This window comes from Bombina bombina, chromosome 5, assembly GCF_027579735.1.
Source record: "Bombina bombina isolate aBomBom1 chromosome 5, aBomBom1.pri, whole genome shotgun sequence".
Taxonomy (NCBI): domain Eukaryota; kingdom Metazoa; phylum Chordata; class Amphibia; order Anura; family Bombinatoridae; genus Bombina; species Bombina bombina.
The window spans coordinates 1,102,104,220-1,102,121,573 of NC_069503.1; positions in this window are offsets into that span (position 1 = coordinate 1,102,104,220).

Sequence of the window (17,354 nt, forward strand, 5' to 3'; positions counted from 1 at the left end):
CAGAGCATGACCTCTTCATATAACACATTCTTTGAAACCTGTTTCCTTGATGTGTCTTGTTAAACAGATGTGAAGTTATTGAATATATGCATTGTATTTTCTTCTTCACTCAAGCTGCTGAATGGGAATAGGGAAAAAAAGCAATTTATCTAAAAATATAAGTATTTTAGTATTATATTTTGGCCAAAGTATGCAAACTCTACTGCCCACTCCAAGGCAAACCCAACAGACAATACAATCACCTACTGTGCACCCTTATACCATTAATTGTCTTAGCAAACTATATAAAGCATCTCTAATTAGGACAAGAGATGGGCTTTTTAACCTTATCTGATTAACCCATTCTACATGTTCTCCTCATCAAGTATGTGATATATTTAAATCAGTTACACTGTGCCCCTAAATACTATTGGTGGTCTCTGCAACCTAAATAACTCATCTATGGGGATATAGAAAAAACACTCACAGGTGTAAAATAGGGGCGTTTCACTAAAATATAGGATGTATAAAGACCAAGTATATGTTATAGCTAGTGTTATAAGTATGCACTAATATTCTTTATATCAAAACCACATATATATTGAGTGCCAAACATATAAGGTCCAATGAGTTCTTGTGTTGAGATATAGAAATAGGCTGCTCTCCTCAGGGTGTTAGGCCATCCACTTCAAAGAAATCCTAGATAAAATGGAAAAGCTGCCACATAGCGTAATTCTGCAGGATATACCATACAATCGTATGCTAAAAAGTATACACTCACATTTGGTATAGCACTGTAATGTAGTGCAAACTGGCAGACCGGATCCTTAGAGTTGTCCGGCAAACTCTCTCCTCTCAGTGCAGGAAACACAGGGTGTAAATGTGTCATGATTCTCATTCTTATCACTATCTTTGCCATCATGCACATACTTTTGTTTACTAGACGCTGTCTCTTTAAATTCTCAACTTACCTGAACCAAGTCTATGTAACATGGACACGCCCCTTTCCACACTGCTTTAGTATTGAGTAACTAGGAAGTTTCCTGCAAGCACCTAGCCAAGAGATACAAGCATTTTACCTTTAAATCTTTTGTAACAGAATTAACAGAGGATTTTGTAACAGAATTAACAGAGGATTTTCTCTAACTATCACAGCACAAGACTTTCAACTCCAACAGCACACCTGCTGAGACAACGCTGAAAACAACAACCAACTCCTGATCACTGAAAACTGTGAGTTCACATGCTTACCTGGAACAGCAACACTGCAGGATTTTTTACAAGCTTCATTTCATTACAGAAGTTTCCCAGTGAGTACACTTGTCTTCGTTTGTTTGCTAAAACAGCTCCTTCCTTTTTCCAGCAACTGTTTCAAGTTCCTATTGCTGCTCCACCCACTCTCTGTGTGAACCCACCGCAGCCACAGCCATCTCTCACTGTGAGTCTCAGACAGCCTGTCACTAAGAACTGCAGATCCTCCCTGTTTCTGTGTGAACACACAGCAGCCACAGCACAAGGCTTACTGAGAGATCAGACTGCCTGTCTCAAGAACAACAGCACCAGTGCAGCGCTGCTGAATGTCTCCCTGACTGGGAGCTAGCTGACCATATTACCATCCATCTTCAAACCACAGTTTCAACTACTGATTCCTGTCTGCCTGCCCATTGTGGGTAAATGATGGATATATAAGACTTCATGTATTGACATTTGCCAAGGTACAAGGTTGTTACTGTAAAACCCTCAGACAACCTTACACTGTCTGGCAGACATTCATATTAATTAGTAACACCACAGTTGTGATCCACAAATCCAGCTATTAGCACGCAATTCATAACAAAATACTAAAGCCCTAACATGGATCCAGCGGAACTTCCTCAGGTTGTGTATTCCCTTTCACAGCGAGTGGATCAAGTCTCTCAGAGTCTCAGAGAGCTCCAGATACAGGTTGACAGTCTCTAAAGTTTAATGAGAGACCATTCCATACTCGCTTCCCTGGATGATTTCTTCGCTGAGATGGGAATCCTATACGAAGACACGAATAGACATCTCACTGCTGAGTCAAAGATGAGATCACTGAGGCAGGGGAAAAGACCTGTCGAGGAGTACTTGACTGAGTTCAAGCAGTATTGCAAAGACACCGAATGGAGCGACATAGCCCTGAGGAACCAGTATCCCCTTTGCCTGTCTGACCTCGTGAAGGACGAATTGGCACGCCAGAGCTACCCAGGCGGCTTGAAGGGTTGGTTGCCCTGAGTATTCAAATCGATAGACGACTCGGAGAAAGAAGATCAGAAAGGGTGGCCTCTGAGGTTCAAACACCTACCTTTCATCCTAAACCCAGCAGTACCCAGGTAGCAGGGCCAATGGATATTGGGTTTGCAAAGGGTCCATTACAACCCGAAGAGAGAAATCGTCGCAGGTTAAAGAACCTGTGTATGTATTGCGCTTCGCCATCACATTCTGTGAGAGACTGCCCCCTCCTACAAAGTCAGAAAAAGCGTAAGTCCCACTATCATGATAATTGTCTAACAACCAAGGTCAAAAATGTAGCTTACTGTTCTCTCTCTCTCTCCTCCTACAGTGGGACCGCCATCAAATCTGCAGTGAAGCAATTATCGATTCAGGAGCCTACGCTAGTTTCATTGATGCAGATCTCTTACATAAAAATAAAATACCCCTTGTGTTGAAAAGCAAACCAGTGTCTATCAGAGTCATTGATGGGACCCTAATCAGTACTGGGCCCATTACTCATCAGACCGTTCCTCTCAAAGTAACTTCTTTGGCATCACACATAGAGTATATATCTTTTGATGTGATAACTTCACCTTTATTCCCCATAGTTCTAGGGCTGCAGTGGCTTCAGATTCAATAGCCTACTATCAAGTGGAATGATCTACAGGTTTCGTACGATTCAACTTATTGTAAGGATACCTGCTTTCCGCATCCAAGTATTTGCCATTTGAATGAGATACAGATACCAGCTGAGTATAACGATTTTCAAGATGTGTTCAGCAAGGAGGCAGAAACTTTACCACCTCATCGGCATTACGACTGCCCCATATAACTTATTCCAGGATCTGATATACCCTATGGACATATCTATCCGTTATCAAAACCCGAACTGGATCACTTGAAAACATACATCTCTGAAAATTTACAAAAGGGTTTCATAAGGCCTTCTACTTCGCCAGCTGGGGCTGGCATATTTTTCGTTAAGAACAAAGACCAATCCCTAAGACCGATTATTGACTACAGGGAGCTAAATAAAAGAACCATCAAGAATCGCTACCCCCTACCATTAATCCCGGAACTCATTGAACGACTCAGTCATGCAAGGATATTCACGAAATTGGACCTGAGAGGGGCATATAACTTAATACGTATTCGTCAAGGGGACGAGTGGCTTACAGCCTTCAGAACCCGGTATGGGTTATATGAGTATATGGTAATGCCATTTGGGCTGTGCAATGCCCCTGCTACGTTTCAATATCTGATCAATGATATTTTTAGAGACCTTCTGGACATCTGTGTTATTGTTTACTTGGATGATATCCTTATATATTCAAAAGACTTGGAGGACCTTATAAAACATGTGAGATGGGTACTAACTAGACTGCGTCACCGTCGTCTCTGCGCCAAACTAGAGAAATGCCTCTTCCACACTACAGATATAACCTTCCTCGCTTATCACATCTCCCCGCATGGCATTGAGATGGACAAGACCAAAGTTGACACAATACTAAATTAGCCGGTGCCAACAACCAGGAAAGAGCTACAACGTTTCTTGGGCTTTGCTAATTATTACAGAAAATGTATTAAACATTATTTAATGATCACTAAACCACTTACTAGCCTCACAAGTGTCAAGAACACTTTCCAATGGAACCCTGTTGCGCATAAGATTTTCGAATGTCTTAAAAAAAGTTTTGTGAAGCCCCTATCCTTCAATTTCCAGACCCAGAACTGCCATATATACTTGAAGTAGATGCATCAGATACAGCACTCGGATCCAGCCTATCACAACGAAAAACTCCTGCTGAACCAATACATCCGGTAGCTTACTATTTGAGGGTAATGACTCCAGCCAAACTTAACTATCCCATAGGAGAGAATGAACTACTGGTCATAAACACTTCCCTAGAACACTGGAGGCATCTACTCAAAGGTACCAAATACCCTATCCTGATCTACAAAGATCATAAAAACCTGGAATAGCTCCGCACCAGTAGGACCCTCTCCTCCAGACAACTCAGGTGGAATCTTTTCTTCTCCAGATTCTCATTTCATATAACTTATCGACCAGGTAGTAAGAACGGCAAAGCAGATGCATTATCAAGGAAAGATACGATACCAATTCCTATTAACCATCCAACCACAATCATTCCTCCCGACCAGATCATCGCCCTTTTACCATCCTTCATACAAATTCTACAAAAGAGTCAAAAAGAATAAACCGTTAAACCTAAGGAACACCTCAAATTGAAAGGAGATGGTCTTTTATACTACAAGGACAAGATCTACTTACCTACAAACTTGCGCCAGACTATCCTGCGTGAAAACCATGACTCACCTATTGCTGGGTATTTCCAAAACCGTTGATCTGATTAGAAGGGTATACTGGTGGCCTTCCCTCCAAGAACAAGAGAATACATACTCTCATGCCCTACTTGCACGGTCTCCAAAACAGAAAGGAAAAGGCCTTTTTGACTTCTCATACCTCTACCAATCCCCAACAGACCCTGGCACACTATTGGGTTGGACTTCATAGTAGATCTACCACTGTCCAACAAACAGAATACTATTCTAGTCGTCGTGGATCACCTCACAAAAATGTCCCACTTCATACCTTACCACAAGCTACCCACATCATCCGAAACTGCATCACTGTTCCTCCACAACATCTTGAAGCTCCACGGGATGCCACAAGTGATCATATCTGATAGAGGTACCCAATTTACGTCACGTTTCTGGAGGCAATTATGCAAAACAATGCAAATTGAATACCTTGTTCAATCCTCAAAGCAATGGGCAAACGGAGCGTGTCAACCAATGACTCGAACAATATCTTAGGTGTTATTGTTCGCATAAACAAACACAATGGTTACAGACCTTGGCGATGGCGGAATAGGCGTACAACAACACTGTGAATACCCCCACTCAAAAATCTCCTTTTTATGCCAACTATGGATTTCACCCCTCATTCCGGCTCATTCTGTTTACAGATACTACCTGTCCCCAAGTAGATGATACCACTAACTCCCTTCTTGATCTCTTCCATCACCTGAAGGAGAACATTGCTGAAGCCCATACCTCCCAAAAACGTTACTATGACCTCAAAAGAAGACCTCCACCACCATATCATGTTGGGGACCAGGTATAGCTATCCACTAAGCACATCAGGTTGAAGACTCCCTGCAAGAAACTCAGTGACACTTTCATAGGTCCTTTTCGTATTATTAGAGTTGTCAACGAGAATGCAGTCACTCTTGATCTCCCTCCTTCTTACCGCATCCATCCCACATTCCACATATCTCTCCTAAAACCTTATCTGGCTACCCGACATGACACACAACATGTTCCTACGGATTGTTTTCCTGATGATGAGACTGAGTACGAGGTTGAGAAGATTTTGGATTCCCGAATATACAAAGGAGTCTTGCAATACCTTATACGATGGAAGGGCTATACGCCAGAAGAAGATTCCTGGGAACCGTCTGACAACATCCAAGCTCCACGCTTGGTCTCCTTGTTCCATAGGCGGCATCCTGATAGGCCACGGTTTACAGCTGGTGGGCAGCTGCTTGGGGAGGGGGGGTATGTCATGATTCTCATTCTTATCACTATCTTTGCCATCATGCACATACTTTTGTTTACTAGACGCTGTCTCTTTAAATTCTCAACTTACCTGAACCAAGTCTATATAACATGGACACACCCCTTTCCACACTGATTTAGTATTGAGTAACTAGGGAGTTTCCTGCAAGCACCTAGCCAAGAGATACAAGCCTTTTATCTTTAAATCTTTTGTAACAGAATTAACAGAGGATTTTCTCTAACTATCACAGCACAAGACTTTCAACTCCAACAGCACACCTGCTGAGACAACGCTGAAAACAACAACCAACTCCTGATCACTGAAAACTGTGAGTTCACATGCTTACCTGGAACAACAACGCTGCAGGATTTATTACAAGCTTCATTTCATTACAGAAGTTTCTCAGTGAGTACACTTGTCTTCGTTTGTTTGCTAAAACAGCTCCTTCCTTTTCCCAGCAACTGTTTCAAGTTCCTATTGCTGCTCCACCCACTCTCTGTGTAAACCCACAGCAGCCACAGCCATCTCTCACTGTGAGTCTCAGACAGCCTGTCACTAAGAACTGTAGAACCTCCCTGTTTCTGTGTGAACACACAGCAGCCACAGCACAAGGCTTACTGAGAGATCAGACTGCCTGTCTCAAGAACAACAGCACCAGTGCAGCGCTGCTGCATGTCTCCCTGACTGGGAGCTAGCTGACCATATTACCATCCATCTTCAAACCACAGTTTCAACTACTGATTCCTGTCTGCCTGCCCATTGTGGGTAAATGATGGAAATATAAGACTTCATATATTGACATTTGCCAAGGTACCAGGTTGTTACTGTAAAACCCTCAGAAAACCTTACACTGACACCGCAGTAACCTGTTGTGATCCACAAATCCAGCTATTAGCATGCAATTCATAACAAAATGTGCCACTTCACTTGCAGTAACAGGGAAGATTGAATAGCCTGCTTACTGCTACAAACCAACCGGTGGTAGAAAGGTCACTTAATAAAATTAAAAGTAGCAAGTAGTGTAAAAACAAGTGTTTTATTAAACACCAAGATGCACAGCAACGCGTTTCTCAGTATTGCTGCTGTTTCATCAGGCTGATACAAACATTTAGTACTTGCTACATTAAATACACATATGCAACCAATAATCAGGTTGCTAAAATCACGTCCCCTCTAGGTCACATGACCTCACAGGAGTAGCGTATTACATAATTAAAATTTAAATCACAAACATTTAAATTTTTTATAAAACAGTCATTTGATATCATTAATTCAAAGATCTGCCAAAATCTAAATCTACAATGTCAGCTGAGGGGTGTGTGTACTACCGGAAACTCCTATTGGCCAGTAATACTGTTTTTATTTTTGTTTCTATTTAAATAGCCAAATTGTGATATTATAACATGATTTGTAAAACCCATAGTTATTATACCAAAGCCCAGTACTTAATCATATAATTTCTACGGTGGCCAATAAAATAGTAGTTAGTGTGAACTCTAATTGGAATAGGTCAGTTGGTGCCATGATGACAATTCGTCATGACAGAATAGCTGTCAGATTAAACTTTTATTACATTAAACATTACAATGGAATCAAGATTACACCTATTTAATAGATGTAAAGGAATGAAATACTTCTAGGGAATATACATTAGATGCCTGAACCTATGCATGTTTAAAGGCAAAATGTATATAACACTAGGCTCAAATCATGTGAATCGATTGTATGAAAAAATAATATAATAGTAATAAGACATAAATTATATAGTGATTTTTTAGTTTTAAAACCTATAAATAGTAGTGAAACATATAAAACAATTAATGTGGTTGTATGTAATGACCAACTATGTGTATATCTCTTATTGAGTCTTCACTATAGTGCTAGACAAGTGAATGTGCCATACATATATGGTTATTATAATAACCAATAAAATAGAATAAATTAAATATCTCATATAATGAGCTCAGTAATGTTGATTGGATATAAATATATATAAAAGTGACTTATTTGATCAATAATAGTGTTACATACCTACTAGTAAGTACCTTAACTAAGCTAATAAGTGTTGCAATACATATTTGTTAATCATAATATGAGTAAATATAAGGTATGTGTACGCTAGGAGCTAAACACAGCCAAATACATATTCATTTTGAGCCCATTTTGATACCGAGTGCCCAACTGATAGATCCAAAAGGTCTCACGCTGGCGTAACCTACTAAACCTATTATATAAATTTGAGGCTGGGATAAATACAATAGGAATTATATTGTAAATATTAAGGTCCCCTTTGTGTGCTAAGTTGCAATGTCTAGGAACGCTATGATTTTTCAAATTATTTTTCATATTTCAATATTGTTCATTCCACCTAGTACGTATTACTCTGCAAGTGCGACCTACATATTGTATGCCACATAACTTATATGTCAAAAGATAGACCACATATGCGGAAGCACCGGTTAAGCAATGTGAAATAGAATATGTGTTCCCTGTAGTTTTTTATGTAAGTACACATCCTACATTTTTTGTTGGAACATTTAAAGAGTAATTTTTTGTTTTCTAATTTCCTACCACTTTTCAAAGGGCCCTGTATTTTTCTTATTTTGTTCACAACCACCTTACTTGGAGCTAAAAAGTTTTTCAAAGTCGGTGCCCTTCTAAACACACACCTGGGTTTCTTGCTAATATTTTTGTTTAATTTCGGATCTTTCATTACAATTCCTCAGTGTTTTTCAATAATTTTACTTATTTTTTTATGACTGGTATTATATTGAGTAATAAACATGCATTTGATATCATTAGTTCAGTTAGATTCTTGTGTGGGCTTTATACAAAAGTAATCATCTCTATTGTCATTTTTGGCTCTATTGAGACTAGTTTCTATTAGCGTAATTGGATATCCTTTTTACAAGAATCTTTCTTTGAGTACTAGGCTTTGGTTGTCAAAATCTGATAAGTTTTTACAATTTCTCCTTAGTCTTTTGAATTGTCTATATGGGACATTATTTTTCCAAGGTGAGTGGTGGTTACTAGTGTAATCCAAATAACTATTACAGTCAATGGTTTTTAAAATGATTTTTGGATACAATGCCACCACTCTCCTTGCAAAAAGATAAAAAAAAGGTCCAGAAACACTATAGATTCAGCATCTATTGCACTAGAAAAAGTAAGCCCCATATTATTAGTGTTAAGGCTGTGACACACTGCAAGCGGAGCGGTGCGCAGCGTGTAGATACTCAATGTGTCCTGTCTTTTCATCTCTGAGCACTCTGCTGCGTCAGGTCATGCAGCTGAGCTCTCAGAGATGAAATAATTGAACTTCAGAAGCGATGCAACTTGGTGCGAAGCAGCTGCTTTGCCTCGCGCCGCATCGCTTGCAGTGTGTCACAGCCTTTAAGATGATTAGTAAAAGATTCTGCAGTGACTTGATCGCCATTCCAAATTATAATAAGATCATCAATGTACCGCCCATAGAATACCAGGTTTTCCCCATAGTTTGCGTTGTGTATATATATATATATATTCTTTCTCAAATTTACCCATGAATAGGTTGGCAAAACTTTGGGCAAACCTGGTACCCATGGCGGTACCCTTGATTTGCAAGTAAAATTTATCCTGAAAAATAAAATAATTGTGTTGTAAAATAAAAGCTATATGTTGAAGTATAAACTGTTGTAAATATGGTAAAAATTCTTGGATAGCTTTTAGACCAATATTATGTGGAATATTAGAATACAATGAGTTTACGTCACTAGTTATCCGTAGCCACTTTTCTTAAAAGGTAAGTTGTTCAATTTTGTTAAGAGGTCTGATGAATCACGTATGTAGGATTCCAAAACCACCACATATTTTTGTAGAATAGAATCCACATACGATGATACATTATCCGTCATTGGTCTGCCGGGTGGGTTCTTTTGGTCTTTGTGGACCTTTGGAAGATGATAATAGAAGGCCCTGTTAGGTTTATTAGGAATTAGATAATCTCTCTCATTTTTATTAATGATTCCTTCTTTAAACCCAAAGTCTATCATTCCTTTTAAGGTTGTTGTAAATCTTTCAGTGGGTTCTACATCTAATTTTTTATAGTATTCATGATCATCTAAAATTCATCTTGCTTCTATAAGATAATCTGATAAATTTTGTAAAACAATACCTCTGCCCTTATCTGCTTGACGGATTACTAGATCTGAATTATTTTTTAGGTTGTCTAACGCTATCTTTTCACCACTATTAAGATTGTGTCTCCCATAAATTTTTGGGGGTAATTTTAGAAAAGTCATCTAACACCATTTCTTTATATAATTCAATGTGTGTATTCTCTCCCATATTTGGTGTAAATAGTGATTTATTTTTAAATGAGGTATGTATATATTCATTCAAAAGATGTTCTGCCAAATGGTCAGGCTCACTATATATGATATATTTTTAGTCTTTTTTTTACAAGTATTTTTGTAAAGAAAGTTTTCATGTAAAATTATTCAAGTCTACAAACAAATTAAAGATATTATGTTTGTTAACTGATGAGAAGATAAGTTGTAGAAACCTTTTCCTAGTGTCTGTAATCTTTTTTTCTTTGGTGGCTTTATTTCGTCCTCTGGATTCTCTCCCACATATCCTCTTTTTGACTTTTGTTTTGGGGTATATGTGGTGAGGGTCTCCAGATAACTCACAATCTTTGGTTGTGAATATCTCGGCATTGGTCTAGAATGTCATACCTACTGGAGTAGTTACCTTAATTCTTAGTTTGATGGTTGTAATTGTTTGTTAATTTGTGTCTTAGGTCAAATGATTGGGTTTCAAATTTGTGATAGTTATCTCTATTTTGATAATGATGATTACCTCTATAGTTGCCACCATTCTGATAATGGTGGTTACCATTATAATAATTTTTATTTTTATTGTACTGGATTTTGTTTTTATTTTTATTTTGTCTATTGACTGTAGACCACCCTTGGTTATCTTGTTGATTCATGGGGTCAGTATTTATACCAGTATTGTCAGAGGACCCATTTTTATTTTTTATGGTATCTTTTGATTTATTTTTATTATAAGTATATACCATATTGTTAAGATAGTCTTCCTCATCCCTGGCCATTTTTTTCTGTTAAATGACATTGCAACTTAGCACACAAAGGGGACCTTAATATTTACGATATAATTCCCATTGTATTTATTCTAGCCTCAAATTTATATAATAGGTTTAGTAGGTTACGCTATCGTGAGACCTTTTGGATTTATCAGTTGGGCACTCTGTATCCAAATGGCCTCAACATGAATATGGATTTGGCTGCGTTTAGCTCCTAGCGTACACATACCTTATATTTACTCATATTATGATTAACAAATACTTATTGCAACACTTATTAGCTTAGTTAAGGTAGGGGATACTTACTAGTAGGTATGTAACACTATTATTGATAGAATAAGTCACTTTTATATATATTTATATCCAATCAACATTAGTGAGCTCATTATATGAGATGTTTAATTTATTCTATTTTATTGGTTATTATAATAACCATATATTTATGGCACATTCAGTTGTCTAGCACTATAGTGAAGACTCAATAAGAGATCTACACATGTTTGGTCATTACAGACAACCATATTTATTGTTTTATATGTTTCACTACTGTTTATACGTTTTAAACCTAAAAAATCACTATATAATTTATGTCTTATCCCTATTATATTAATTTTTTCATACAATTGATTCACATGATTTGAGCCTAGTGTTATATACATTTTGCCTTTAAACATGCATAGGTTCAGGCAGCTAATGTATATTCCCTAGAAGTGATTCATTCCTATACATCTATTAAATAGGTGTAATCTTGATTGCATTGTAATGTTTAATTTAATAAAAGTTTAATCTGACAGCTATTCTGTCATGACGAATTATCATCATGGCACCAACTGACCTATTCCGATTAGAGTTCACACTAACTACTATTTTATTGGCCAGCGTAAAAATAGCCCGTATGTAAACAAAGTACATGTGTTACTAACAATCATAAATCATTAAGTTGCATCAATCACACTATCTATTTCGACATGTTAGTGGATGAGCACTAGACTCTTAGAATTCGCTGTATTTCTGAGAACCGGGCTGGTTAACTGAAATATGGTTATATCTGATCACATTTTTAAAAAAATATTATCCGATGTGCAATGGATTTTTGGAAGCTGTTATATGATTAACTACTGGGCTTTGGTATAATAATTATGGGTTTTACAGATCATGTTATGATATCACAATTTGGCTATTTAAATAGAAACAAAAATAAAAAATAAAAAAGTATTAATGGCCAATAGGAGTTTACGGTAGTACACACACCCCTCAGCTGACATGTATAAGAACGTAGCTTGATATGCAGGATTGCTATATAGTTTTATAACCTATTAAATTGTAGATTTAGATTTTTGCAGATCTTTGGATTTTGAATTAATGATATCAAATGACTGTTTTATAAAACATGTAAATGTTTGTGATTTAAATTTTAGTTATGTAACACGCTACTCCTGTGAGGTCATGTGACCTAGAGGGGGACGTGATTTTAGCAACCTGATCATTGGTTGCATATGTGTATTTAATGTAGCAAGTACTAAATGTTTGCATCAGCCCGACAAAACAGTAGCAATACTGAGAAACGCGTTGCTGTGCATCTTGGTGTTTAATAAAACACTTGTTTTTACTCTACTTGCTACTTTTAACTTTATTGAGTGACCTTTCCACCACCGGTTGGTTTGTAGCAGTAAGAAGGCTATTGAATCTTCCCTGTTACTGCGAGTGAAGTGCCACATTTACACCTTGTGTTTCCTGCACCGAGAGGAGAGAGTTTTGCAGACAACTCTAAGGATCCGGTCTGCCCAGTTTGCACTACATTACAGTGCTATACCAAATGTGAGTGTATACTTTTTAGCATACGAATTTATGGTATATCCTGCAGATTTACGCTATGTGGTGCCTTCTCCATTTTATCTTGCAGATCTATAAGGATATGCCTTGGTGTAGACAAGTAAGCTTACATACAAAAATATGTTACCAAAAAAACACACACATATATATATATATATATATATATATATATATATATATTATTTTTATTATTTTTTAAACAAATTTGGGAATCAGAAACCTTCTGTTCAAACTGTAAATAATTCTATTTTTAAGAATAACTTTAAAAGGATACTGAACTGAATTTTTTTTCTTTCATAATTCAGATAGAGCATGCAATTTTAAGCAACTTTCTAATTTACTCCTATTATCAATTTTTCTTTGTTCTTTTGGTATATTTATTTGAAAAAGCAGGAATGTAAGCATAGGAGACGGCCCATTTTTGGTTCAGGACCCTGGATAGTGCTTGCTGATTGGTCTCTGCATTTAGCCACCAATCAGCAAGCACTACCCAGGTGCTGAACCAAAGATGGGCCGGCTTGTAAGCTTATATTCCTTCTTTTTCAGATAAAGATACCAAGAAAACAAAGAAAAATTGATAATAGGAGTCAATTATAAAGTTGCTTAAAATTGCATGCTCTATCTGAATCATGAAAGAAAGAAATTTGGGTTCAGTGTCCCTTTAATTCATCATCTTATCATTTGAAAAGTAAGACATACATTTGTCTAATTATTGTATAAAAATTGAGCCTTTCTAAACATTAGAATACAATTTCTCATTGAAAATAAAAACAATAAACTGGTGGATCATCTTAGTGCCTTTAAACCTTTCCTGCCTCACAAGCTTGCTATACTCTGCATTATAAATGTAACAGGTGTAAGTTTGTGTTTCTACATGTAAATATGGCTGCAGACATTCTGTGCTATAATAGAGCAAATACTGTAAGTTGCATGCAAGGTATCATTTATTGGGAAGCTTTACCTGGTAGTCGATACAATGTTTGAACAAGAGATCCAAATTACATCCCCAGAGGAAAAGAACGAAAGGTAACGGATTGACTTGATAAATGAGCTGAAAATGCTGCATGTTGTGTATCTAATTAACAGTGGGGTGACAAGGATCAATACTTGCAAAGAAACAGTTCTAAAATTAGAACAGGAGCAGGATTTCAACCTATGGACATATTTGATGAAACTGTCCCTGGAGTAATTAACCTTTACTCTTGTTTTCACAGAACAGGGAGGTAGCGAAAAAACCATGTAACTATTATTGATCCTCTTTTTGTCAGATACTGTATATTAAAAGAAAACACATTTTATCAAAGCAGCACTTGTCTGCTATTTACAAGGTCTTGTTCTATGTTGGAGATAGCTTCTTGGTAAACTCTTTGAATGGGGAGGATGTTGGTGAAACTAACTTCAGATTCCATGTTGTCACTCATTGCTATCTTGGAGATATAAAGTGATGTCAGTGTGATATCACTTATCATTGGAAATTCCAGCAAAAGTTTTTAAATTCTAATGCCTCATCAGTAAATAAAGTAGATTTGCATGATCAACAAATACACAATAAAAGACAATGCAAGAGCACTTAATACTTTATCAAACGCAGGTCGTACATGATTCGCTACAGCGAATCATGTCCGCCCTACATCGCTAAATGCCAACAGCATACGCTGTTGGCATTTAACATTGCACAAGCATTTCACAAGGCTAGCGCGGAAACAGGGGCCTCAGGGGCCATTCGGCCCTTGATAAATCAGCCCCTTAGTCTGAACTTCAAATGAGTAGTGGATTATTTCTGACAAATTTCAATGTCTATTTCCTCCACTCCTGTATCATGTGATAGCAATAAGCCAATCACAGATGCATATATGTACATTCTGAGAATTCTTGCACATGCTCAGTAGGAGCTGGTGACTCAAAAAGTGTAAATATAAAAATATTGTACACATTTTGTTAATGGAAGTAAATTGGAAAGTTGTTTAATACTGCATGCTCTATCTGAATCACGAAAGTTTAATTTGACCTGAGTGTCCCTTAACAGAACTTCAGTCTTAATTTCCATAACCTCTCAAATTAGTAAATGTAATTTAATTAAAGGGACAACATACTGCAACATTTTCTTGCCTTTAATGTTTGCCTAATTATCCATTTTACCTACTGGAGTATATTAATTGTTCATAAATCACTAGTTTACCTTTATTGTTACTTAAAATAGCTGATTTTGCTTGTTGAAGCCACCAGCTATACTGAAACGAGAGATAACTCAGCCCATTTTATAGGGTGTCACTGCAGCTGCTTTAAATACAAGTTGACTGAGCACATTGTCCATTTAAAGGGTCACTATAGTCAAAAATTGCATGCTCTAATCCTTTGGATCATGTAACTATAACCCCTGAAAGGGGGTTAAACACACAGTAAGAGTTCCACTCGAGACCCATGATGCACTGCTGGTCCTGAGCAGGACCTGCCAATGACCCAATCAGCAGTACTAATCACACATCTCAGATGTTGAACTAGCACTGCTGATTTGATTTTCCCAAGTGGAACTTCTATGTTTTTAACCCCTTTGTGATAGTCAAAAAAATGACCTGCTCTAATGGATTAGCAAAATATAAACAGATGTTAATGCCATATTTTTAATAAACAAGTTCTGATTACCGTAACCTGTAATCCCCATCAGTGTTTTTTGTACAGTTTGGTACATTTCCTACCTGGAGGTTGGTTATAGGTTAGAGATGGAGTGATCTCAAACAGAGTGATGGAGGGCGGTGCTTCACATGTTGGGGACTGCTTGGAGATGTGCACTGAGAGGAGATTATCTGGGGGTAATTGCCCAGCATGCAGATTTAGCACATTGCAGGTGCCTTCACAATGGTCAATGCCAGCCTTGTGACTTTTTTTCATGTGCCCTTCTTTATTACCCTGTTATATGCCTCCTCTGTGTTTCCTTTTTTATAGAGGTATACCTCGCTCATCAGGGGGCAAGTCCTACAAAAAAATGTGTGGGAACTCACCAAGACTTCCACCCCCCCTCATAATTAATATTGTTTTATATACACACACTGTATTTATATGTATATAATCTACACACTTTGGTTAATGAAAGCATATTAAATCCAATGAAGGGTTGAATGGTTGTCTTTGGCCCTCAGAATGCTCCTTTGTCACAGAGTCTCACCCACTTAAGGAGCCCCCCCCCCCCCCCAGTAATGTTTTTTTTTAACTGCAAGAAGAGGATTTCATAGAAAAGGCAAACTGAAAGCAGACACACAAAAAGGATTTCATAGAAAAGGCAAACAGAAAGCAGATACACAAAAACACAAAAACACAGGCACACACACATACAAACACTAAGACACACACTCAGACACACATAAAAACACACTCAGATGCACACAGAAATACTCGGAAATACACTCAGACACACACACAAAAACACTCAGACACACACAAACACTTAGACACACACAAAAACACCCAGGCACACACAAACACTTAGACACACACAAAAACACTCAAACACACACACAAAACACTCAGACACACACACAAAAACACTTAGGGACGCACACAAAAACACTCAGGCACACACACAGAAACACTCAGACACACACAAAAAAACACTCAGACACACACACACATACAAAATATGTAAATTGCACTGCATAAATTATAAAGATCATGCCTAGAGCTGCTGTAATGTTCCGGTGTGCATGCGCTCAGGACACAGACCCTCGGGGCAGTGGTAGGGATTTGAAGACAATGACCCCTGACCCGGGGGAAGAGTATCATGGATGTGGATAGATGATATTCTGTGATTCATAGTTGCTAGAAGTTATTGTAGAATTCATGGAGAGTGCAACATTTGTATACAATATATTCTGGCTTCACTGTGACTTATAGTTAGTTAATAGGAGTAGCTGCAGGATTCAATGAGAGAAAAATATAGCAATGTGGAATGTTCAGGCTTCAGAGTAAACTGGTAGAAGATTGTCGCTTAGATGCAAACTAAGGTTTGTTGCAGGTTCACAGTACATAATATTATATAGAGCTGTATGTCAGAATTAAGCAGAGCAGCACAGGTGATAGGCAAGTTGCAAGTTTTAGGCATTAATTACTGTTTGTGCATATATATATGCAAACTAAGGTTTGTTGCAGGTTCACAGTACATAATATTATATAGAGCTGTATATCAGTAATAAGCAGAGCAGGACAGGTGATAGTCAAGTTGCAAGTTTAAGGCATCAATTACTGTTTGTGCATATATTGGAGAATCACATGAAAGCTTTTAACTGAACACATAGATGCAGAGTTCTGAATATGTTAACATATTTGTAGAAGGATATTTAAGCTATGACAACTTGTAGCAGAGAATAGTTATAAAGTTCTGAGTAAGATTCTGTTGTAATAATTAAAGAGTGATGATAACCAAAAGTATACTTGATTTATAATAAAGTTCAGAGTTTGTGTCCAGGTAACAAAATGGAATTATTTGGATACTTGTGATTTGATGATTTTAAGCAGAGGAAATAGGGAAAGCTGAAGCTTGAATAAGTTGGTAGAATTCATGCAGGATCAATCACAGACCTCAGTTGTTTTCAGGAACACAACTTCAAAGTTAATGCAAAGCACATTAGACATGAGAAGGCTTAAAAA